The 27,701-nt window shown below is 39.4% G+C and overlaps 1 protein-coding gene across 1 annotated transcript in view; it reads right to left on the reverse strand.

Annotated features, from left to right (window-relative positions):
• DISP1 (dispatched RND transporter family member 1) overlaps positions 1 to 27,292 on the reverse strand; it is an 89,273-nt gene extending 61,981 nt beyond the window's left edge. The window contains exon 1 of the mRNA XM_041471785.1: positions 27,186 to 27,292. The gene's annotated coding sequence lies outside the window, so the exon portion shown is untranslated. The remainder of the gene's footprint in view (positions 1 to 27,185) is intronic.
• Between the last annotated feature and the right edge of the window lie 409 nt (positions 27,293 to 27,701).

The raw sequence follows: 27,701 nt of genomic DNA on the forward strand, positions 1-27,701 counted from the left end.
ATTAGCGAACTATGAATAGCACACTCTGAAGATACATATTAATAAACAACATGAACAGAAAGAGAGATAATAATTGTTTTCATTCCTCCTCTAAGTTTCCCAGGCCTGAAGCCTGGGAGAATTCTCTTCAACTGAACTGAGAATCTCCACAACAAAGCACTACATATATGCATGTGAAATGGTTCAGAAAATAACTATAAAGCTTAGATACTAGAAGTAGGAGAGGAAGATCCCTAGCATGCTAGTTGATACTCAGCTTCAGGCAGCATTCATAAAAAAAAGTTATCAGACAACTTTTTGACTGCTCATGCAAACTGAGCAAATGACTTGATTTCAGAACTGATAGTAAAAAGCTTTACTTGGTGGAAACATCAGGAGTGATGGGAAGGGGACAGACTTGCCTTCAAAAATGACCTGATATTATTTCAGCATCCCTCATAGATTATCACTGGGGCAGAAGACTCCCAAGGATGTTCCAGTCAAGGCCTCTATAATGCAGTTTGTCCTGGGTGTGGAAAGCCACATGAATTAGCCTTCCAAGGAAATGCAATTCCTTGGCTGAAGTATCTTGCTGATCTTGCCTACTACATGAATATAAAGTACCTTACTCAAAACCAAAATGTAATCAAATCTGTGTAATTGAAACAATCAAAAGGTAAATATTTGTGTGCAACTGATGGCAGATTTCTAATACTCTTAATACCTGATTAACATCAGGAATATGATCTCATGTTTATCTATTCTTTATTTGACGTGGAAAACAAACTAGTACAAAGTATTTGTGCTCATTTAGGAAAATTACATCTCTGTAAAGGATAATTATGAGAAAGATCAAACAAAGTTTCTCATTATCAGAATACCTTGCCACTCACTTCACACTTTCTACATAATTTTTCTAAGAAATCAAATTTTTTTTAGAGTGAAACAGCAGTTGTACCTGGATTGAAAGTAAACAGTCTGAACCGATCAGCCTCACAAGGGAATCTCAGTGTAAATTTTTAAGTGCAGCTCTGCTTGGAATTTCAACAAAGTAATTAGATATAAACCACTTCAAAGTGGGACATGTCTATACTGATCACTGAAACACACAGTACTGCAGAAAAGGAGCCAGTACTTCTAACAACATTTGAATAAAACATGAATTAAAAAAAAAAAAAACAACCTGTACTCTACAGAAAACATAAGAACAGACTAAGAGAATATCTGAGTAGGTCTGCTTTTCATTTTTTCAGCTAACATTACTTACACCTGTATCAAAAGCTTCTTTGGAAACACCAGAACTTTAATACTTTAACATAATTAGAGTTCTTTTAAACTTTAGTTATGCCATGCTTATTCACCCTTCTGTGTACACTGCAGGGGACTGAAGATCCAGTTTGTCTTCCCTCTTGCTGACCGAAGGCAGCATTACACCTCAGCTTGTCCTGTTGGAACTCACAAGTGTGAAGCTTTCCAAGTCATAGATCCTCTTCACAAAAGCTAAACTGTCAGTATATTAATCTGTCTGGTGCAGAATTACACCATTCTTTCCCCTCTGTCTGCAAGCACAAGTAAAAGAAGTGTTTAATCACAGTATTTGAGGAAAGACTTGGCTGCTGGGCTCCAAGTTAGCTGATGTTGCAAAACAATAGCTAACACAAGTAGGAGGGCAACTATCCACTGTTTAAGCAAAAAAAGACTTCTATGTGCTACACAATATCCAGATTTTTTTAGAAGGAAAAGTGAAAATTCACTTGTCTTTATCCTAAAATAGAATGTGTACTTCTCAGTTTACTGGTGTTTTGTTTTTTTTTGGTTTTTTTTGGTTTTTTTTGTTTTTTTAAATAACTAAATCCACAGTTCCTATATATCCCAATGCCCAAACATATATTTGCATAAAAAAAATATTTTGTGGACTGAGGTGCAAAGGCTCAATGAACTGAAACTTTGCCTGTGATGATATCAGCCAGTCGCAAATAGAGTCTAGGTACACTGCCAGAACTGGGAATACAGGCCAAAAGCCCTGGCTTCCTCTCTAGAGATCTTGACAGAAAACAGCATTTCACTTTTAGGGTGGCATACAGAAAGAAAAAATAATGTATCTTCCTTTTATAACAGAAATTCATTTGGATAGATGATCAAACAGGTCATAGCTTCAAATTACCACTATGAGATAAAGGGTGGTTTTTTGAAGCTGTTTGTTTGTTTTTAAAATATAAACATACACACTCTTACAGTCGTATTTTGCTCAATGAGCTTTATAAAAAAATCTGTCATATTCTGCAGCTTTGCAAACTGAGACCATATGTGAGCATTATACACACCACAATAAAAAGGCAAGTTGCCTGTTCAGTTGAACATCTCTTCCTGCACATGGACACAGATGGAAGCAGCTGTTGCCACTAAACTCACAGAGCTAAAATACATCTGAGAAACTGCTCCATTCCCTAGGCACAACCTGTTCTTATGGACTGCAGCAGAGCTGGATGGGATAGAAAGTAGATGCAAGTAGTGAAGTAGTTTGTCATTCCCTCTTCATCTCCTGAAATGAGCTCTGCACAGATACTCATCCAGCTCTGAGAAATGAAAATACAAACACAAACACCACTTCCTCCTGTAATCGCTAAACTAAGCAGAAACACAAAGTGCACACTTTTATTTTACAGCACAGCACTAACAAGAATTAGGCTTTTTGTACCAAACCATTAAAACATGCAATTGGCCCATCAGGTCACTGTAGGTGAATGAAAAAAAGTAGTGTCTGCAACACTGGCTTATACTGGAAAAACAAGGAGGTGGAAGGATGAGGCAATGGAAAGAGGGAAAGCAGTTTATCACCCCACTCACTCTCCGAGAAGACTCTGAGCACTCAGGAATAGCAGGGGACTGTACTCCTACTCATGACCTTTCTTTGAAAATGTGCAGTGCAAAGTCTCAAAAAGTAAAAGTTAGGAAGGAGGCAGAAATCTGTCATTCCAGCACTCCCACTCCTAGCTTAAAACTTCAAGACAGACCGATTGCTATTTCACAGTCTGCTGATTTGCTCTACTTTCCATGAACCAAGAATGCTTAAGAAACTCTAATCTCTGCATAATGTCTCAGGTCAATCATGTTAAAATTTTGCCTCTGGAATCTTGAAAGTCATCAGTGGCAGTAGTGGGCCACTGAAAGTAAGCACTCAACAAGAAAAAGAACTAAGAATCTCCTTGCTGGAGAAAAGTGAGTCAGAAGTCTCTTTTCTTGATGATTTTAAAGACAGGTTACTTTCATTTGAATGTTTTTAGACAGGCAGGCACCTTTAGGAGGAGAAATGACATTTAAATCAATACCGAAATAACACAGTTCTCTCCAATATTTATCAGGTTAGGAGAAACCATTAGCAATACTGAAGCATATGTGTTTATGGAATAGAAAAGGCGTTCCTGCTTTCTGCAGCTCATGAAATCATGTCTCTCATGGAAAGCAGCTATAATACTACACACTGCAGTGTAAACAATTGTAGGTATTTACATTTCTGTGATCAAAAGTGCTGAATCAATCCACAAAGTAAGAACTTTATAAGCCTCAAAACCAACAAAATATGTGATTCTTCAGATAAAAGTGTGATTACCACAAAATGGACAACTCTATAGCGAACGCTTTCCCTAGGAGTTATTTAAGCTGCAAGTCCATAACTATGATTTTTTTAAAATACTGTTTGAATAATGTTTCACTTTTGGAGTCTATGACATTTTTAAGGTAGGTTTCAGACATGGCAGAGTTCCTATCTCTGCATCATCAATTCTGCACCATGCAACCAAACTGTCTGATCTACAAACAAACTATGCCTCTTATAAACAAAGAACTGCAATTTTTGCATTTCTACAAAGCAAATAAATTTGTAGAAGTAGTTAATGCTGGATGCTGCTTTCCCTGTCATATAACTACTTCGCAATTAAATAACTAAAACTGTCAAGGCTTACATGAACACACAGTATCTCTCTAATATTTAGGTGTTATTATATAGTTCTGCTTGGACAAGTAGAAGGTAAATATTTTCAGCCACTGGTCCTTTAGAGGTGTTGAATGGGTAATGTGAACATGGGAACAGAAAAGCATACACATGCAAGTTTTATTTGCAACTTTCACTCCCAGTTCTGTCACCTAAAAACTTTATAAATTTTCCACTTCTACAGAGAAACCATGCCAGTATCTTCACCCAGACAAAGTACTTCTTTCATCAAATGAAAGGGTTAATTCCAGATTTCAAGTAAGTATTCCTACAGCCACCTCCATTACTTACCCAAGCAATGAGGTAAACCAAAGGAAAAAACCCCACCAAGTCAACAATTCCATGAATCACAGAGAAATTGTTTTGCTTTCACTGTCAGGGTCGATGTTTAAGTGAAGCATTGATGTCATTTTAGTGGCACACCCTCCCTTGCTGCAGGACCCCACCCTCCACAGTCTGTGCCCAGCTTCCATCCCACCCAAGCACATACATTAGGTCTGCACTTCTGCAGCAGGCTGCACTTATATCTGCACTATATTTTAAATAATTTGTTTTACCTGCTTTTTAACAGAGTCAAATCAAATATAACGATAATTACAAGCAGAACAATGAAAATAACAAAAAGATTCAGTAAAAAGAATCCTCAGTTACTTAATTGACTTTCAAAACCCATACATTCAACTTTGCTGTTTCCAGTTCTTTAGAGATAACAATGGCTCATTTGATATGTTCTTATTTAAAAGTCAATTACTGTATTTGTAAAAATTTACCTTTAATGCAACTGCCACCCAAGACCTCTTCATCATTGGTCTTGATTGATTCCTCAGGTCCTTGTCTCCAAGTAAACATTGTTGTCGGTACTGCAGCATCTTTCCCCAAGTCCCTGCTTTTCTTCTCCATCAGCATCAAGAAACCAGTTCCCAATCACAGAATTTCCACCTACCCTCCATCCTAATTCCCCCTAGTAAAACAACACTCCTGTCATTCTGACTCTCTCAGGCGTAGAGGGGGAAAAAGGCCCATCCATATCAAAAGACACTGAACTTAGAGAAGTTATTTCCCTTGCAAAGGAGTGTGTTGTACTTACTGAAAGTTATATGGAGAATAACCACACAGAGAACTTCATAAGAACTGGAGAAACTCTGTCCTCATAGTCTCAAAGACTTAAGAGCCTCACACATTCGTGACCTTGCAACTTATATTCCCACCTTACATTGTTTCGCCCTTAGCTGCCTGCAGCTCCTGGGTTTACACGCAGCACGTTCATTTTCTTCCCCATAATTGACGTGCTTTGAGCAAGATTCAGCTGCATGAAGCCACTGGGCATTTGACATATGGAAATAACAAAGAAGGAAAGAGAGAAAAGCCTTATTACAGGCAGATTGCTGCTCTTACTGCAGCTTCATGCTCAGGAGTCTCATTAGAAAGAATATTGCTCCCAGTTGCCTAGAAGTGGAGAGAAATACAACAGAACAGAAGCAAAGCAAGTTGTCTGCTCCTGACAAGGGAACATTCAACAAAAATCTAAATTTGGCACCTTAATGTCTTTGAAATCAATCAGCCTTTAAAATTCCCAGCCACATGATGCTATCCTTGGAACACCGCAAAGTTTAGTGCACTGCAAATTTTTATGGTTGTCAGGAACTTTTAGCTGCTCATACTATTAATGCCAACAGAAGGACTATTAGAAGAGAGGTGAATATCTGCTGTTTAACGTGTTAAGCTTTTCATGCCTCTGGCTCAAATAACTTCACACCCGCTGAGACAGTAAGATTCCATGTTCTTCCTCAACCTGCCTTTTCTGCAGCTTAATAATGGTGCATTCTCCTCCTGCTTATTCTGTTCCTCCACACTTTGAAAAAACATCATTGTTCCTATACATACCCAGCACTCTGACAGGCCTTGTACAAACAAGGATTTCGCTTCTTCCTGCCTTCTCACAGTTATTCAGTCTTCTGCCATCTCCATCTCATCTCTCCTAAAACTACCACAATATAAAAAAAAGTAGTGAATAAATGGTACAGTGAAATGGTACTGAACAGTTCTTCCCTTTCTAATAAGGTTTTTAATGCCTTAGGCTAGATCAAATGATTCTCTTCATGTTAGTACTAGCACCAAGTTAGTATTTCCTTTCAGTACACCAAGACTGTGGTGCTACCAAACAGCAGTAAATCTCAACTAAATATTCTCAAGAAATTAAGTTCTAAAATTAGACTTGAAAGTAATATTTTTTAGAACCTCTAATGACTGTTAGAATGGGGGAAGGTATAAAAAAAAGGAAAACTGACTAAACTGGTTTCAAAGAACAGTGTAATTATAGATGAGCTTCTAGCATTTTATGACCACAAAAAGAAGTTATCTTTCTTAAACTGAATTATGACAAATTGTTCCTTTTCAGGTGTAGAACAACACAAAACTGGTATGTAGTTATGATATTTTATGAAAAATCCTTTCCTAGGATTTTTCCCTCCTGTCCTGGGAAGCTGAGGAGCCCCAGGAAAGGAATGTAAACAATAACTATCTGTTGCTGTGGAGTGCAACAGGTCCATCTTCCATTGGTCCCTGTGGATTGTTTTCACTTGATGACCAATCACAGCCACCTGTGCCGAGGCTGTGAGCAGTCACAAGATTTTGTTATGCATTCTATTCTACTCTTGTTCTTTCAAGCCTTCTGATGATCTTTTCCTCTCTGTTCTTTTAGTATAGTTTTAATGTAGTATTTTAATATAATATAATATCATAATATAATAAATCAGCCTTCTGAAATGGAGTCAGGCCTCATGTCTCCACACATGGGGAGTCCTCAACACTGGTACTACCAAAATCTTCAGCTGAGGCAAGGTATCTTCAGCAAAATTTTTTATCTCTATTATGATCTTGTGGTCAGATGACTATTACATGGCCTAGCAAAACCAACTTTAATGTGAATATATTTCTAACCTATAGCTAAAGGAACCAAAATAAACATTCATCTGCATATGTTCCTTTATTTCTATTTGCAGAACATGAAGGTGTAAATACACAATGTTCTCCACAAGCTTTAGGAGATGGGACAATTCAGCTAGAACATCCCAACAGTGAAACCACCAAAGAAATATCCTGTAGACAGAATATTGGAGAAGAGGAAAGGCAAACTGCCTTTCTGACCCATCCCAGAAGGATAGCAACTATTCATTATTTGGCATTCGTAAAAATCTTTACTTCAGGCATTCAAATAAAACCTTCATGATATGCAGAATCTCTACATACACTATACCTGGAAGGTGAATATATAAAGTGGAGTATAAACATACCAAATGGAAAACTGGGATGAAACTCTCAGATCTCTCCTTCTTGCTTAACACAGAGTGATTTTCGTAGGAACACTTGGTTTTTGTCAACTATAAATAAATCACTAAGGTTGTAACTATGCAAAAGAACTCATCAAAATTCAAACATGTTCAGATGAAATGTTCTGTAATTCCATCTCAGAAGTTCTGGAGTTTTTTGCTAGAAGTGCTGGTTTTCCCTAGCTCAAATAGCTCCCATTTCTAATATTCTAAATGAAGTAATCTGAACTCTTTCTAATTGCTACTTAGGCCCAAATCAACCATGAGGACAAAAAATAAAACAGAAACACCAAAACCTAACACTAATCTGGTAAACAGTACTTTTGGCACCCAAGCCGAGCAGTACCCACAAGAATGCAGTGTGGCCACGATGAAGCTCTTGATATCCAGTCCCTGCCTCCCGGACTGACCCCTGATCACCCAGAACATTCTAATAACTTCTGCAGGTTTGCCCGAGACATTATCGTGACCACAAAGTGATACAGAACAAGCAATCTTCATCTTACAGCACTTTAACCATCTCCAGCTTCTCCCACAAATGCAAAGCTATAGATGATTTTATTTGTCCAAGACCAAGACCACATGCTAATGTTTGTCCAGTTTCACTGCCATCATTTTTCAAGACCAACCAAAATATTTTCCCAAAAAGTACTTTTTAAATTAGATCTTGTAAGTAATATATTAAGTTCTTTCCCTTAGAAGCAGGATCTCATTTTGGGTAAGTTTAAGATACCAAAAGCCCACCTGAAAATGCATGTTATTTCTTGGGCAAAGTTAATTCTTTGTAATGTAAGTATTAAAGCTCAAAATCATGTTTCTTTTCCAATAACTGAAACATCTCTTTAACAAAGCAGCAAACTGTAGTACAGCATGAACACTGTCACTGTCTCCTTTTAGCAGAAAATTTCCTTTCACCAGCGCAAATTTTATTGTAACTACCTTCCAGTACTTCTCCCCTCTCAAAGTTTTCCTGTTTTGTAACACTCTGGAAACCCAACATCTTGCTTTGAAACCCTGGCTTATGGCCAACTTGCAACTGATACTACAGTTTAAATACCTTCCTAGCAACGTTCCACAAACTTCAAAACACCCTGGGATCAGTCATTAAAATGTTTTTGTTTCAGGTACAGCACTAATGAAAACCAAATGTCTACATTTATTTTAACCAGCTTAATGGTCTAGGGACTTTGCTTAAAAGAAAGCTCTGAATCAACCCTCATTTACTTGACTGAACAGCACAACATTGTACAGTACAACACTGTACAGAGATACAGGATAATATTTTTAAAGGTTTAATAAGACTTTCAGCCACAGACAGATTCAATCAAGGAGGCCCAATTAATCGCCTCAATTTTCCTCTTCTCTAAAGTCTTCAATTACAGCACACTCAAAACTATGCACTTTTAGCTGCAACTTTACAAGGCTCAATTTGCAAACAGATTTAAGATCCAAAACTAATGTTGTGCTACAGGATAGACTATTGCAAATTAAATAAGGTACAAAATACCAGATCCTGCCTGAAGTTTGAGCCTTTCCAAAGTGCCTGTTTGTGAAGGATATCACTGTGCTATGCAAGTGTATCTCCCAGTTATACACACGCCACATTCACTGGACATCGGAATATTCAGGGTGGGAACTGCAGCATGCTAAATGAAATGCTCCATACAAAGCTGTCTTTCAGCTGAGAGTCGTGACATTCTGCTGCTGCTTTAATCCACACCTTCTACCATAAAGCCAGCAAATTCTATGCTGGTTTTGTACAGTCTTAGCAATATAAAATAAATTGATGTTTCAGCAACATTTTATACCTAAATTCATGTTTGAATGCTTTGTATGTACTTCTCCACAGCAAAGAATACAAAAAGTCTGCTGAAGCAAAACCAACACAAGCTGGCACAAACATCTACATTTCAGTAACAACACTATTGATCATCATTTGTATCTCAAGATATTTGGAGCATGCACCACCTGTTTCCAACTAGCTCTCACACTGTTCAACTGCACAATTAATGACAGCTGCTAAAAAGTCTACAATACCAGGGAAAACAAATAAAAGTGTAACAGCAGCTATGCAGGATTGAGGCAAGCCACGGTCTTTTGCTAACTATGAGTCATTATAACACATACAACACTCCTGTAATGTTAACTTGCACTTCACAGACTTCCTTCACCACCATTATAACTCAAAAGTTAGAGTTTCTGTCTGCAGGAATGCCAGTGCCTCTGTACAACAACTGCTTCTAGGCCAGCAGGGTGAGCAGGCTGCCCGTGCACTTCCAGAGTTTTACAGACCTAAGGAATCCCTAACAAAGACTTCCCAGTACACATCCCTAACAGGCACATCCATCCTATTTAGCCAGAAATAGAAAACAGAGCAAAAAGCCTGCTCAAGAAGTGACACCAAGTGCACAAATGCTAATCCAAAAATAAATTTTAAATGAATGAATCTCAAATCATCAATTTTTTTTTTATTCTGCAAAATGTGTGATGTATAGCAAGAAAGTAAAGGTTATAGATAATTGATGAGCAAGTAAGTAAACTTGATAACACCCACTTTAAGTACATTGCCACTATATTTGAAAGTGCATTTTACTTATGAACACTGGCATTCTTGCAATGCTTTTAAAAGTATGCAGAACTCTCCCTGTGTAAAAATCCTTCTTTCTAGCACAGCAAGACATTGAAAAGAGTGACTTTTTATATGCCTAATTCAGAGTTTCAAAAAAAATCACATGCTTACAGTAATTCACTTGATTTCTCCATTTAGGAGGTTTTTTCCCCCAGAAATTAGAGTACAGAATGCTGGTACTAAGCTCATAATTGCTTTCCTGTTAATCCCAAAAGGAAGAGAAAGGAATGATATGACAAATAAATGAATACTTAAAATTAATACACTTATGTTTTTAAAATAAAAAACCCAATGCAACATAATAGTCTTCTAAGGCCTTAGGTCTCTGACCTAGTCATGACTTTATAGATGATGGACATCACATCAAGAGCACAACAACAAAGAATCTTTTCTCAAAGTTTCAGCTAAATTATCACTAAAAGCAACAGGAAACAAGATCAAATAGTTCAGCTATTTAAATGAGAATGCAAAAACAGCTGAGAATAATTTTTTATTCCTTTATTTTGTAAATCCACATACCTGCTCTTTGCTACTTTGAGAAAGAATCACAGCATACTGTTTATATAGGTATTTTTCTTACATGGATAAGGGAAGCATGAATTCAACCACACCCTTCAAGAACCTTCAAAAATAACATTTCTCCGCATGAATATTCTTGGACCCTGTCAGCCTTACAGTACAGTCACAGCCCCAGCCAGTGAAGAGGTCCTCATGTGACGTTTCAAATAGACACAACAATGCCTTCATTTATTAAACTGACCATACCTGCCTATCACAATTTCTCTCAGGCATTCAGCACAGAAGATTAATAAAGAGCATGTGGATCAAAAAAGCAATACCCCCTGAGATCAAGAAAAACAAATTCCTGTAAGAACACAGTTGGAGCTAAATTCCTGCTATCAAGTACTGTTTGCACAAAGCAGCATAGAAGTGCAAATCACAAACTCTCATGAGACTCCCACATCGCAGCTGCATACAAAGGGAACTTTTAAGTTTTAAAACCTAACCTATGGTTTGGGACAAACTTCTCAAATATGACTCTTTTAAGCAGTAATATACAATCATTCCTCTCTCAAAGGGAAATAATTACACCAAAAGCAGATTACAAAGAAACAGCAATACTGAAAAATTAAGTCTTGTTAATTCAGAATATTAAGATTGATTTTTATGGCTCACAGAATAAGCTTCAATTCTTGCACATGACAGGGGATCTTTTATGTGAAAACACCTTGAGGAAAAAATAGATAAATACTAAATATTTTCCAGCAAAACAGTATTGTAAATCAAAGGCAACTCCCAATGAAGGGGAGAGAAAAAGAGGCATCTGACTCCATTGTCAGAAGGCTAAATAATTATTCTATTATTCTATACTATATACATTGCATCTAAACTGAATCTGCCTTGCACTCAACTCTTGCTCACAACTGCACAGAACTGCACTGTCTGCACTCTCTGAACTCCTGTCTGTTCTGTGACTGTCAGCAGACAGTCCCAACACAGACACACTCTTGGCCTTCATAGGCCAAGGGAACAAAACATCCTCACTTTAGGTAAACAATCTCCATATTGCATTCTACTTTGGTACAGCAAACGAGATAAGAATTATGTTTTTCCTTCTCTGCTTGTCTCACAGCTTCTCTCTGTTCAGAGGGCATGTGAATACTACAAAACAGAACTTTACACTTGCCATATATTGAACATTCTCACTTTAAAGCCTCATCTAATTCAGTTCAAAACATAACCCATATCACATGACCCGTTACAGAAGAGCAATATGGAAGCAAGGAGAGCTTAAGAACCAGGTGGCTGCTCAGCTTCCTTCACACTGACACACTCGTGGGAGCAGTCACCCCTTTTAGAATAAGAGAAAAAAAATTAAAGTATCTTTTTTTTAATCCAAACATTCTGCATCTGGGCATTTTATCACAGTGTAAGAGGTTACCAAAGTAAGGGTCAACCACAAAGCATTTAACAGAGATTATTACTCTGTGAATATTAGGATCTTGATGGTTGGTAGTGGCAGCTTTGGAAGCTGGATGTTGGGTCAGACCACGAGGATTGATGAAAACTGAGATAATCGAACAGATGTACACAGCACTTTGGGTTTTCTTCCCTACCATTAGGGCCAAGTGGCCTTTCTATGTACAGCACAATCTCCAGGTAAGCAAAATCAACATATGGGATGATTGGAAAAAAAAAAAACCCAACACACAAAACAAAAACATAGTGGCTTTTTACCTAAAAATCTACTTGGAAATTAGGCTTGAACTGCCATAAAAGCATTCTAACCCAAGAGCATTTGGTCACTGGTGATTATCAGCAGAAGAGACAGATTTGTATTGTTAAGACAACATCTAATAAAATGAAATAAGCATGGACTGCAAAAGACATTCATCCCCAAGCACTGTCATGTTTTAGCATCCTGTTAAGTTTGTACATTTGTGGGATATGGGCTATATTAGAGCAGCACGTGGTGCCAGTACCACATCAGGCTTCACAACGTGAAGCTAGAAATCCACTTCTTGGCAATTCCAGTAAAGATTCTCACAACTTCATTTAGTCCTGGATATGTCTTCAGATCCATGCCCACTTTCTTCCCAAAGAAGCTGAACTTGTGAAAAAAACTAGACTACAGCTTGTCTCACTGCTCTGCAAGGGTTCCCTCCCTGGCATACACTCCTGACTGAATGTTTGGCTACAGGGAAGGACCCAATGAAACTGTATCTCTAAAGAGGTGCAGAAAGTACAGACTCCACATTGCTCATTCTGAATGGAAAATGCAGATGTGCAATGGGGCTGGTATTTAGCTTACAGGAACCACTCAAGATATTTTGCACTACATCTATAAAAGCAATGAAAGAGCTCTTCTATGAAACACAAACAATTTCAAACACAGCTATCTCTGTACCTGTCACTTCACAAAGGCACCTCTGGCTATTGCTACAGATACTAAACCCAGAGAACATCTTGTCACCTTCATCTGGAAATTCAGACTTTCTGCACTAAAATTAGCACACTGAGAGTATTTCATTTGCACTTTTAAAAACACACAAGACACTTCTTTGTAGATACATTTCAAGGTTTTGGAACACACAAGGCATAAGACTATCACATTTTTCTCAAAATACTTGTAATAAACTTTACATGTGAGGTAACTCTAAAAGGTTGACAGTGGAATCAGTCAGGGAACTGACTGGCACAGACTGACCGTGCCCAGGCATGCTCTCCCACTCAAGTAACCACCTTTGATTACAAAGTGGAAGGGAACAGAGTCATTGTGGCTGTGGACTTTCACAACTAAATTCATCACAGAACGTAAACAAGGATCAATTTTACCAAGAAAGCTGCTGCTAATTCTTTTTCTCCACTAAGAGTGGTCATCCATTTTTAGCAGCTGCTTCTTTAACAGGTGTTTCTCTCTCATCCTTTACTTTCTAGAACAGGATATTCACCTTTTCAATCTTTTCCATTATGTTGCCTCTTAACTTTTTGCTACTCTTTTGGCTATGTGACCCAAAATTGAAACAAGTATCCTGAAGCAGTTGTTTATCTCATCCTTAAGGGCTGCACAGCTTACAGTGAGACATGAGCAGCACTTAGTAACACCTTCACTGTGACACAGGGTTCAGTTTTCCTCAGCTTTCAAACATGCCTGCCTACATCTCTTCCTGTGTGACCTGGGAAAGGAACAAGTTAAAGTTTGACTTCTGGTTTAATTGCATATTTTTTTAGTGGTTACTTGACAGCAGAGTCTAGTGCTGTGCAGGTCATTTGCATGGGCTCCAAAGTCATCAGTTTGTATTTCTGAATCAAGATTTGAGAGGTTACATAAACATATTTATCTTTGTGGGCTTTATTTTGGAAGGAGAGAAAAGTAAGTGTGCAGCTACAAAGGAGCAAAGCAGATGACTTGAAAGGCAGAGAACAGACCAGAAACATATTTCAAATGTTGTATTATGTAATACAACATACAAATGCTCTCTCATGGGCATTTCGTCTATGCATGCAGGAGTTTTATGGCCTGATTTCCTTGTTATGTCAGTTCTTAGCCAGAAAAAATTCACCATCCCCTTTTCCCAATCACAGCAGGTCTAGGACCTCTGCTTTGTGCAAGTGCACGAGATGCAGCACATTTTGCAGCAGCAATTCCTTAGTTCTAGGTGTGTGCATTGTCTCCCTACTTCAATGCTGACTGACAGGACTCCAACACACAACACAGGGCACACAAATCAGCAGAGTCTTTTTGCTGCAGAGGGAATAAAGCAACCTGAACAACTGACAAGCTAATGCAAAGTAAGGATATACACATGAACATCTCTTGTTCACTCTTTTCAAAGTGAACTTAATTCTCAAAGCAGACAGTAGAATTCACATTCACTGGCCGGTTAGATCCAATGAGAACTGCATCACTTGAAAGCAGAACATGCATTTGGAAATAGCTACCATAAACCTTCTCTACCTCATTCCTCCGTAAAAAAGCATTAAGAACCTAACATATCCACGCAACTTGCTGAGGAAATGAGAATTCAACATAACCTGTTGCGGTTCGTTTTGAGGTGGGGCACCCCGGGGATGTCGCTGGAGGGCCCCCTAAGCTGTGAGCTGGCTGGCAGCAGCAGGCAGGCAAGCAGACTCCACACGGCTTCTGAGGGTGCTGATCAGATGAAGGTTTATTTGGGGTCCCAACCCCGGGAACAGCATGGCTCCTGAGGGAAAAGGGGGGAAAGGGGAAGGAGGGGGAGCCTAGGGGAGGGAAGGGGCAAGAGGAGGGGAAGAGGCTGAGAGAGAGCCAGGGCTAAGAGCCCGACTGATTTTATAGGCTTAAGAGGGGAATTGAAGTGGGCGCGGAATCACATTGGGCCAATGAGATGACAGATACAGGATGGTTCAGGGCAGGACCACAGGCTTAGAATATACCATACATTTCAGAGGGGTGAGACAGGGCATACCATTTAAACAAAATGGAATACAACAATAACCTTTTAAAAAATGATGCCAGCTCTTTTACAAAGATTTCACTGAAAGAACTATTAACCCTATAGGGTGACACCATAATAATAAATTTAAATGTCTGTGCAGACCTAATTTAAAACAAGCACCTGCAGGAAGAAGCCCACAGGGATTTCAACCTGATGCTACCAGCCTTGGAAAAGGTATTTCATTGCCCTAAAGACCCCACACACCCTCTCACTCTTCAACACTGCCAGTCTGTTGAACCAGAATGACACCATACAGCATTGCACTCAGCCTCTAAAGGAACTTAAATTAAAAAAAAAGTCCTTTGGCTGTATTGCTGTATCAATGCTCCAAGACAAACCAGCTTATACCAATGCAGCCTCCTTCCTTAGAAAATAACAGGACTGGGATTCCAGTAAAATTTTAATTCTGCAATCTTTCTGTATCCTTATAAATAATGAATTAAGTAAAAAACTACACCATACATCTGAAGTCTTTGAGAAAGGAGCTGTCTTCAACAATAGCAGGGTACCAAAAATGGAAAGGAAGAAAAAAAAAGTTATTTTCCATATATTAAAAACTAAGGAAATTACCACAAGGTTAGATATTTTTAACCTATCAGAATTTTAAATTATTGTTCTTTAACCTGAGGATACTGTAGCAGAAGAATTCAAACACAACTTAGGAATTCATGAATAAAAACCTTGGGCTTACATACTAACTTTTAACGTGGGAAGACAAGTTTGAGAGTTTTAACTCTGCAGCTACAGACAAAAATTAATCCTTGCAGCGTTACATTCTGTGTGTGGAAAACAAGGCCAGGGATTAAACATGCCCTTCAGCAAATCATAATTCAACAAGTCTAAGATTAAGATGCTGACAGTTCTGTCTCCCAGGCCCCAGTTCCTGCTATCAGAGTACACTGCCTCTTATTCATGCATTTTAATTGCCAGATTTGGAAAAAAAAGGCATGCAAGATAAAGGCTGCTATCTGCTAATGAGAGAATGGTTTATTTTATATCTTAATTCTGACTCGGAGGAATGAACTAAGCAGTTGAAAATCTTAGAATCTGATATCAAACTTACCATGAGGTTTAAAAAGTCTAATTTCTCCCTCATCCCCAAAGCAATTTTACATACAGTTAGGGAAGAAAGATGATTCTGGAAGTTGGTAGCCATCAGTATACACTCAGTGTATCAACTGGAAGATATTTACAGATGTGAAACGGAAGTGAGACAGAAGATTTATACAAATATTCCCCCCTCTCCCCCAATGCACTATTACTTTCTTTGAAGAACAGGGAGTGGAAACGAGGGAGTACAGAGGCGCAATTTTGACAGCAAGACCTATTATCACAAAATGAGAAGGTGATTAACATGGGCCCAGTGCTATGAGCCACTGTGATACCTTTTTAATTCGAATGTCCCTGCTTTCTAGAAACCCTTCTAGCATTTTCTAATACTCTCATGGTTAGAAAGCAGCTCAATAAATCAACCAATCCTGCCTCTCAGGACTGAGGGAGAAAAAATATGGTCTAGACACAGTTAATCTGTGCCTTATGAGGCACTCTAAAAATGGCAATACCACAGTCTTTCCAAGCAATCTGTTTCAATGGGTTACAGTTCTTTTCTAGTGTCCATTTCCACTCTCTCTGTTGCAGTTTAAGCACGTTACCAGTGGTTCTGTTGTCAGAGAGACTAAACTGAAAAATGCTCACCATGTTTACACCTCACCTGAAGAAAACTCTTCCTTCCCTCTGTAGTCTTCCTTTCTGTAAGGAAAACACTTCTCAATCTTTCTGGGAATAAAATAATTACATTTTCAAGACTTCATTCTTTACTTTCCTCTATACTGTCTTGTAATCATGCTTTTCCTAGCGTGAAATGCTTAAGCCTGGCATGAAGGACTATTATGTGCTTTGTAGAAACTCATCCTGCATACATGTCACAGTACATCCAAGCTATTTGCAGCAGCTGTGTTAACAGAATCATGTCTGGCTTCTCAATTGCATCATCCCCAGAACTCTGCACAAAACTCATTATACTCCTCCACGGTCTTCTTGTACAAAGATGATAAATAGAGGATCTTGAATCCTGTCCTCATCCAAAAGGCATGGTTTTCTCCCTCCCAGACTGCTTCTTCTCTGTCCTCAAGTCTCTCTGAACCCTATCCACATTTTCCAACACACAGTAATTCCAAGGTTGATATCATCTGCTGCTAATACTGCACAGCCTTAATGTTTCACTTAAGTCAAAATTAGTGACAGAATCCTGCAGAGAGCATTCAGTCTCCATATCCTCTGGTCTGACAGTGATCCATGAAACTATTTAAGGCTTTTCACCAACTTTGTGGTATTTAGAGAAACATCCTTGCTTATAATACAGAAAAAGCCATTAGAATAACAAACTAAACTCAGAACACATTTGCTCCTCCCAAAAAAGACTGAATACCATGCCATAAAAGGAAATTTGACTGGTTGTGAATTTTGATTTGAGAAAATCCACTCTTACGTTTATTTAATGTTTTTTGTACTTATTACTTGAAAAACTCATCCAATAGCTCACACTTGTTGCAATGTTTTTGCAAGTGTACTCCAGAACTCCCATGCTTCTTTTCTACCTGACCCATTTAGATATAGGTGCCAGGCCTGGCTTGTCTCCCCAGTTAAAGAATGTTATCTGTCTACATGGAAACTGATAATCATTCTGTGACCAGGAAGCAGGTGAACCAAATTATCCTTTAAGTTTCACCTGCTTTCCAAATTACCCCTTTTGTAAGTGCTCTTCATCATCTTCCTTATATAAGAAAAATTCCTGTGCTTCTGTTTTTGGTGTCAGGTATAATACAGCTTATCCAGTAATAAAGATATATCTGAAACAAGTACACTAAACATACAGTCTAAAATTTTTAAATGTTTTCCTGGGAAGAAAGTTCATTCAAACCTTTTCCAAAAAAAAGGTTGCAACCAATTTATTTTTTAGAATATTTTCACCACTCAGGTCTTCTATTAGTTGTCTGCACCCTGATTTATAAATACCCAGCAGCATTTCACATTCAAGTTAACAACAGTCCAGTTTGGTAAACTGGAAAAACAAAGTCTTACATTGCAGATGTAAATGATCTCACAGACCACCAAACACCTCCTTGGTGCTAACTGAGGTCTCTTGCCTCCTGTCCTGGTTGAGCTGTACCAGCCATGCTGGTGCACATCCCACCATGCCTTGAGCTCATTCTGTGTAGCCTCAAGCCAGGACCTTACAAGGACAAAGGATGACCACATCACCGGAGCACAGCTGCTGCACACAGCAGCCACATCTACAACTAAAACTACTTGATATTGTTAATTATAGACAGCCTCTCAGGAAGCTGTCTGTACATGTCTGAATTCACTGGAAAGAGGTAACTCTGAGAAAAGAAGAATTTAAGCAGTGGAACAAAGCATCTGCCCTTCTCCATGGAATAGCCACAAGTGCTTGTTTTGGCCAATGGCTTATTACATGCCACATCCAATGTGGCATGTAATTACCACTTCCAATTAATAACTACCAAAATATTTACTTTATTCAAACTTTTCACCTGCTGCATTTCTGTCTTCTACTCCCTTCAGTCATTCTGCTCAAAGCTGTAGTACAATAGGGAAAATTCACAACACAAACATTGTTATAGATATGGGTAGTAATTCATGGGAATAAAAGGTGTATCAAAACGTTCACCGCATCACCTTCCGGGGGTGGTGCGCTGTCCGATTTGGTTGGTGGCTGTCGAGACTGTATTATGGTCACGAAATAAATATTTTTTTAATATTTTTATTAAAATTGGCTATTTTTCATTTTTCATTTATAAGAAACATGAACACAAATTTCCAGAAAAGACAAACAAGATACCACAGAACACCTTCTTAACAGGGCTGACAGAAGGGCTGGTGTTATGTCTCGAAGAGTGAAGTAGTACAACTGTGTTGAGCTATCATTCAGACCTATTATTATCAGCTGACTAAATGTTAACCTAATACACCTTTTACACTAAGGCACTGACCACCAAAGCCTTCCCTGAACCAGAGAGGGCAATGATGAGAGGAACAGTAGATAAGTGAGAGCACTCAATATTAAGAATTTGTCTCAGGGTCTCGTAGTCCTGTTATTATGGCTTCTGTTTGTGGGTTTTACAGTTTGTAAACTTTTTTGTTTGTTACTTTTACAGAAGTTACAAGCCTTCAACTTGTAGGTTCTACAGATTTAGCATCCTAAGTTCTAAAATCAGCTAAGAACTCTAAACAGCATATTCAAATTGCCTTTGGGGGTTTGAGGATAAGATGCCAATTTAAGAAAAAACAAAATCATGTTTGCCACAAGCAAACAGATGCAATTTCTCCTGCCTAGATAGTAAAAACAAAAATAGAAAATCTTATCTTTTTGGAAGCCAGTAACTTCTTTATTGTGTATGCAATTAGTAAAGCCACAGAAGAGGAGAAGTTAAAGAGCTTCACAAAGTAACAAAAGCTAAGAGAGGGACAAGCCATCCCCAATCCGTTCAACATCACACATCAGTGATCAAAATCTATTAAAAAAAGTATTAAAACCCCTTTCAATTTCCCCAGAAAGCGGTTTGGTTTGTAAAATTCAACCACGTACAGGGAAATAACAAACCACCATGTGACCCTCTTATGGAAAGGCCATGAAAAAAAAAAGAAATTTGTCTGGAGTTTATGTTGGCCAGGCAAATCAATGCACTTAGTCATAACTCAACTGCACTACTTACAAAGCAAGTAATTGTTTTCCCACTAATGCCATCTCTACCATTTTTTAACACGGAACAAGTTGCCAAAGCACTCAGTACTTTGTAGCCAATCAAACTGGCTTTGCTTGACAGCAAAGAAAAGCAGTTTGCTGATGCAACAGCTAAGCAGTAATGCAAAAACCCCGCAGTTACAGCTCACAGTCAACCACAACTACTTTCTTCAGCTGTCTTCGTGTATAAACATTATTACACAATGACATTCGCAAAACCCTTAAAGCAAATTTTGTTTGTACCCAACGTTTGTAAAGTTTCACTGTCACTGAAAATACCTGATGCCTAATTCAGGCCCAGAAAGTGTCCAGGACCATTCAGGATCTTAGACTTCACTGCCACAGAAGTGAGTTCTAAACTACATTAATGATCTTACTTCTAGCTTTAATAATGGATTTTGGTTTTAATTCCATTATGTTTTTATAAAGCTATCAGCATGACATATATTTCACAGGACTTAACTTCAAAGGGTTAAGATTAAGTTACTGAATTCTTGCAATACCTACTGTAGTTTTTTATAGTACTAAAGAAGCTGTCAACAATAAGTGAGAACATATGTTTAAGACTAGGGTAAAGTTTATTCCAAAAGGCAAAAATTCCCTTCAGCTTTATATAATTATTTAGAACAGCATATGTATTAAAGAAAATATTTTAACTTACTTGCATATTCAAAGGATATGGCATAGCACTCTGTAATTTTCTAAGCCCAAAACATCATAACCACAGCAATCTCTAATTACCTAGTTCTCAAAATCCCCTCTTCCTTCCTCCCCCACAAAGATATCTCCACATCACCCAGTTTTGATGCAACTTCAGGAACTGCTGTCCAAGAGGGGTGTTTCAATATTAAATACTTTTACCATTAGAAATGGATCCTATCAGCTGTATTTCTGAGCACAGCAACTACTTTCAGTAAACACAATAGGGAGAAAATTCCTAAGGAAGTCTTTTAAGTTCGCATCGAGTCTAAAAGCACTTTCAGTCCAAGCTCGTAAGTATTAAGCACCCTCTAGATCTTACAAAAAGTAATAAGAAAGTGCAAAACTCAGAAGACCACAAAGGCTTTGCAAAAAAACCAGCAAACAAGCCCCAAAACCCCCAGCTTTAATTCCAACACTACCCCGAAGCACAAGTGTAATCTGAGCTGTACCATTCCACTCACATTCCAGGTAGAATGGATTTTGTGTTTACAAAATACATCTTCTCAACTCTCACTACCAATGCTCCATCCTGTCTATAAATACTTAATCACAAACACTTCACAAAAGGCAGCTCATCGGCAAATGAATCTTCTCTAAGTTAAAACAAAAATTGTTACAAATAAGTCAGGTATTGGAAAAGAAGCCTTAAAGAGAGATGTATTCAAAGAAACAATTTCTTAAGTCAGTCACTTTAGATCTAAAATATTTTTCAAGCATATTCACTGACCAGACATGTACAAGTCACAGGAAGATGATGCCATACTTAAAACTTTGAAACCTGAAACAGTTCTCCTTGAGACTCTCTCCAAACACTCAGTAAACAGCAAACAGGATACTCTTAAAAACCAAGGCACAAGCCCACTGTTAGCTGTGGCAATATACCTTAGTGCCTTTGAGATTGACTCCCTGGTTCAACTCCAGCAGGCACATCTTCTCACATGCAAGGATGGCAATTGCACAGGGAAATACCAGGAAGTCTAAAACAAGGCTGTTTACAGCCCCTGACCAACCCTGGTTACATATAGAGGAAAGATAAGAATTAAAGCTCTAGTATCCAGGAATAACAAGTTTAATTTCTAAACACTCTGGCTCTGCACAAGAAAGGAGTACTGCTGAGCAGACAAGCTTCACCCAGGAGCATAAGTGTTTTCAGATGACAAGGCAAACATTTTCCGTTATTAAAGCCTGTCTCCCTCCCATTTCATCTGCATGTGAAGTTCATTAAGAAGGAGATACTACACAAGACTAAACCACAGTTTCCATCTGCTATTAGTTATGGCTTAATTAGTCATTTTTATTAATTTGTGTTACATAACACAAGAGTTATGTTGTACTATAGACAGCACAAGAATGTTCTTATCATGCTGTATTTGTCTGTTTCTACAAAAACAATGCTATACATAAAGATACACAGCAAGACCTTTCTTCAGAAACTTGAATGCAGAAAGTTGATGTTATTTCCAGTCATATGTTGACTGTACAAACCCAGCAGAAAGCGAGTTTTTCCTGTCTCCCATAGAGGATAAAGATGGGGGGAGGAAAAAGAACACAGAGGGCAGAAAGAATGTTTCTTTCACAGCTTCTATAAGCTGTGCATACTGTGAGCAACGCTTTGGGCTCTGCATCACTGAGAACACCCAGCATGGCACACTAACATTATGGTGATATTTGAGGGCGCCAGGACGAGGGAAGAGAGGAGAATCTTGACTCCATATTTCAGAAGGCTGATTTATTATATTATGATATTATATTATGTTATATTAAAATGCTATACTAAAACTATATTAAAAGAATAGAGAGAAAAGATCCACCAGAAGGCTAGAAAGAAAAATCAAGGAATGAATAACAAAATCTTGTGACTGCTCACAGCCTTGACACAGGTGGCTGTGATTGGTCATCAAGTGAAGACAATCAACATGGACCAACTGAAGCTGCACCTGTTGCATTCCACAGCAGCAGATAGTTGTTGTTTACATTTCTTTCCTGAGGCTCCTCAGCTTCTCAGGAGAAAATCCTGGCAAAAGGATTTTTCATAAAAATATCATGGCGACATAACATGCCCCTAGGTTACCATACAGCTTCTCTCATTTGGGGCTGCAAGTGTTAAGCTGTCTCCATATCACAAAGACCTCTGCTTCCCCACCTCAGCACTGAGATTCTCCCCGCTCATAGGAATGCGTGCCACATGCCCCTATTGTCATTTCCTTCCACACACTCCAAGAACACACACCTTACAATCACCAATTCTTTCTCTAGTGCCTTTCAGATGTATTTCTACTTAATTTTAAATGGCACTTTCCTGCCTATATACCACACAGTTTCTTTCTCTGTCTCTCCTCAATTCCACCTTTACTAACGAGAAAACTTTATGCTTGCAAGGTCTGCACTAATCTACAACACTATCAGCAACCTTTAGCCTTCTGTGATCCCTGGCTTTGCCCCATTCCATTTCCCAACACCACTTTTGCTGCTTTTCTTTGCCCCACTCCACTTACTTGAATGCTTCCACTTCCAGATCTCCTTGCAAGATCACCATCTGACACTGGTTCCCCTTCCCACAACTCTCCCAGACAGATTTATTTATGTTAATATTGCATGCTGGAGAATCTCCCACAGAGAAATTTAAGCTGTTATTTATAAGCATAGAGTAAAGGTCAGCTTAAAAAAAACCCAGGATTTTTCACCTTTATAAAACTGCTTCAAGAAACAGCTCTGAACTTCCCAACCAGACTCCTCTGTTATCCTAGCTTTCACCAGCTCAGCTGGACTATGCTCCCTGATGCCCAGAAAGTTTCTCAGAAGATCTTGATTTCCCATCTTAGAATCATTATGGTTGGAAAAGACCTCTAAGATCAAGTTCAACCATTAAACAAACACTGCCAAGTCCACCACTAAATCCTATCTGTAAGCACCACATCTGCATGTTTTTTGAACACTTCTAGGGATGGGGACTCCATCACTTCCTTGGGCAGCCTGTTTCAATGCTTGACCCACCTTTTAATGAAGACATTTTTCCTAATATCCAATCGAAACCTCCTCTGGAGCAACCTGAGGTTGTTTCTTCTTGTGCTATCACTTGGTACCTGGGAGAAAGGACCAACTCCCACCTGTCAACAACCGTCTTTCAGGTGGTTGTAAAAAGAACTAAGGTCCTGGGCCTCCTTTTCTCCAGACTAAACAACCCCAGTTCCCTCAGCCACTTCTCATGTGACAGATAACATTCACACTTTTTTCATTACTGCAAGCCTCAAAAAATCAGAACTCAGATGGAAATTTCCTGTGGCTGTTCTGTTAATGTCATGACACATTTAACAACAGCATTAAAGTATCACACCTCAAGAAGAAAACCCATTAAAAGGGTATGATACTGAAAGAGGGGTCTCCTTTTTAGAGAAAAGCTAAAAAGTATTTTGTTTACAACTGAACACTGATCTGTTGATCATTATTTGCGTTAAAAAACTTCCATGTCAAACAAGCAGCAGTTACAAATTTGTACTGCTTTCACGTAACAGTCTCCATGAATGTGTGACTTAGAGGTTACAATCTACTCTTACCCCAAATATAAAGCAATCTTTTTTTTTTTTAATATAAGAACATTTTCACACCTTCCCATAGTATTTAATTTTTGCTGCACTTCACACCAAAGCCCAGCTGACTCTGTAAAAACCACCTACGGGAAATCACACTAAACTCAGAAATATCATATGGCTGCTGAACAAGAAAATAGCCATGGTTACCAAACCAAATTAATGCCACTGATCACTTTAAAGAGAGATAGATGTAGGCTTATTAACTACCTGAGGTGCTTATTATGCATTTCAAAGTTTGAAAGTAATTCTGTCCCTCTATCAAAGCCAGTCTATCAATCATCTCTGTTAAAGGCTGAGAGAAAAAGTCATGCTTACTGCCCAAATAAATCTATGGTCAACATATGAAAAACATTACTGTGAAAGCCATTCCAAAAGCCTCCTCGTGGGAAAGGGTAACATTTTGAGAACTAAGTGTTTTCACATGTTGTTTTTACCTTTGCTCTTCCGAAGTTTTACTTTTCACCTCTCCTATGGCAAGATTTTTTTGGAGGCTACTAATCTGAATTCCATCTCTTTCTTCTCAAGGCCCCTTGGGACCACTTCTCCCCAATCACTGTCCTTTGTTCCCGCTACAGTAATTCTCTGAGCAGTCAAAAACAGCTTCACATGGCATGTTCCAACAGAGCCAGGAATGTGTGATGGTAGTGCATTTGGAAAGAAGGAGTGAAAAAAAAATTGAAGTGAAGAGAAAAAAACCCCGTTCTCAGCAATATTGAGACTCTGCTAAGAAAGCTTCATCCTCAAGTCGTGTCTCCCCCTACCCTGGAGAAGGCAAATCCATTGAAGCAAAGGTTTGGCTCTACAGACAGGAAAGCCCAACGATTGACACGGCCCTCTCCCAGGTGCCTTGAAGGCAAACAGACATCGCTGTGGCCTTATTTATCACTTCATATAACCTGCAAACAACCTTAACTTTGCTACAGTGAGTTCAAAAACAGGCAAAAAAAAAGCCAATTGGGAAAAGCCAATCATTGAGTTTTATTCCGTACATATACACTGCGTCCCTCAAAAGGGGGAAAAAATACCCTCCTGAGTGATGGCACAAGACTTCAAATCCTAAGGCACTCTTCCATACTTGGCACCACTCTAGCGTCAAGTCCCCAATTCAACATCCATCTGCTTCTAACCAACATACACATTTAAGCTTCTAATTTCAAAATAACTGTGTCCTCCAACTAGGCTATGATATTACTACAGTATATCACTCCCTTCACTCTAAAGGAGGAAACAAACCTTCCTGTGCAATCTGATTTTTCTTTCTATTTAATGACCCCCAAAATATTCTACACTACAACAAAAAAGTTCAACCACTATTCTGATGCAGAACATGAGTGTCAAAGGCTGCTTTGTTTCCTTACTTTAACGTTTAAAGATAATTACTTAGGAAAAAAAGCCCCCACCTGGATGTTTGCCTCTTTAATTTGTGTTTCAATTTACACAAATATTCAGCAATCAGCACAGCAGCCCCCCAGTACTAGTCAGAGTTTCTGGGAGCTACTAAAAAACTGAAGAAGCACAAGTAATTTATTTTATATTCAAAGAAAAACATAAATATATGTAAAATAAATACAATCTGTAAATGTTATATACATTCTAATATAGTGTGAAGATTTCATTACAAGCTTAAATATCTGCCACAAGATACTACAAATCACAGAATCTCCTGGGTTGGAACAGAACCACAAGAATCATCCAGTCCAGCACTTGCATGGGACAGCCCCAAGAATCACACCATGTGCCTGAGAGCATTGTCCAAACACTTGAACTCTGGCAGTCTTAGTGTCATGCCAACATTTGAAATATTTATATTTTTCTAATGCACTTTTCCCTAGCCCCACCTTGGCTGTTTGACCCTAGATCTCTTCCACGCCCATCCCAACAGGCTGCTTGCTTCAGGCTCTTATTCTTTTATCCAGTTGATAAATCCCTTATTCCTTCCAGTCTCAATTCATCCTATCTTCTTCCTGGCACCTATTTTTGCCTGTAGTTCCACCAGCCAACACTCTTGAAGCTGAGCACTTTTAGAAGTGCTTTTATAAAGACAATCCAGATGCCTTGTCCTAAGTGTTTGTTACTATTTCACAGGTTTATCCAAGCCAGATATTCTATAACAAGCTACTTGCAAGTCTGATCAGAGAGATTTTGTTCATTTGTTCATTTAAATCACACATATGCTGCAAACACACTGAGTAACTACAGCTCTTCATCTCTCTCCTGAAGAGCTGGTTCTCATTTACATCCATACAAGCTGAACCATCAATAACTCTGCAAAAATCTATTTTTCCATCTTCTCCAGAGGCTGAGAAAAAGAGATGGAGTGTCATATTGCCTTACTCACAGAAAAGTTTTTCATTAAACTTCTAGTATCCTCTCAATCTCTCCTAGGACGAGGATGTGAAGAACCAGCAGATGAGCTGTACCTGATGCAGGAACTAAGCCATTCCCAAAGCAGGGTACAGCGAGAGCTCCTGCACTGGATGCAGGTGCCAGCTCCACAGAAGACATGGGAACCGGTTGCTCGTACTGAATCCAGAAACTGAAGAGGCTCCCACACTTCCCTGGACAGAACTCTGCCCTAATGGTCTCTCCAACACTTCCAGTGTTTTCCACCGCCACTGGAAGCAATGAGCAACCTTATCACAACATCGGTTGTGCGACCAGAAGTCGGGAATTACCGTATCCTTATTTCCCAAGACAAAGGGAAATGAGCTCCCTTTCGAAACCACTGCCTGTAGACCTGCTCTCAAGGAGTCTCTGCTCCTAACAAATAAAACAGGCAACTACAAGCACCGTGTATCTGAACAAAGGGCAGGAGCACACGAAAGGCTGATCACATCTCAGCCCGTAACGAACGAAAAAAGTCAGGTGTTCGAACGCTTTTTAAATAAAGAAAAAAAAAAAAAAAAAAAAAAAAAACCAAAAAAACCCCCCGGGTCCTAGTAAAATAAACACAAAAGATTCAGAAGTGAAGGTGAATAATTAATCCATTTTTACAAGATATTTTAAGGTACAGCTCAGCCGACACAAGGGCACCGCCGCCCCCAGCAGGGCTCTCTCTGCGGCGGGGCCGCCGCTGTCCCGGACCGGGGCTTCCCCCCTCGCTACACGAGCACGGGGGGGCGGCCGCCGCCTCCGCCTCCTCCTCCTCCCCCTCCCCAGCGCCGCCGGCCCGACCCGGTACCTCGGCGGCGCGGAGAGACTGCCCGGCGAGCTCCTCTCACCTCGCGACCTGGCGGCTGCCAGTCGTTGCGGGCCGGGCGGCGGCGGCAGGAAACGAAAGGCGGCCGCAGCGTCCTCACCGAGACGCAGTTACCATGGGACGGACGCCCTCTCCCGCTCTCTCCGGAAGTCACAGCCGGCGGGGCGGGGGAAGGCGGGGCGACCGTCGCCGCCATCTTGTGCGTGGCGCCCGGCCCGACTACCGCATGCCGCCATCTTGAGCGTGGCGTGAGAGCCCGCGCAGCCTCTCGCAGCCCGCCCGGCGCCTGGGGTAGTGGCTGCGATGGACGGAGCGTGTCCAAACCTCCCCAAAGAGCAACAGCCTAATAGACACACTTTTAAAAATGTAACATCGAAACTGTGGGAAAGTCGTGTCTGGGGTTGAAAGGATTCCCCTTTAGTCTTGGGAGATTACACAGCAAGGGCCACATTGGCCCCCAGGCAGTTCCATCCTAGGCAGTGACACAGATCAGAGTCCATGTGCTGGACCACCCTTCATCTCTAAAAACATGTCAATA

Source organism: Pyrgilauda ruficollis, unplaced genomic scaffold (genome assembly GCF_017590135.1).
Source record: "Pyrgilauda ruficollis isolate IOZ18807 unplaced genomic scaffold, ASM1759013v1 scaffold279, whole genome shotgun sequence".
Lineage (NCBI taxonomy): Eukaryota > Metazoa > Chordata > Aves > Passeriformes > Passeridae > Pyrgilauda > Pyrgilauda ruficollis.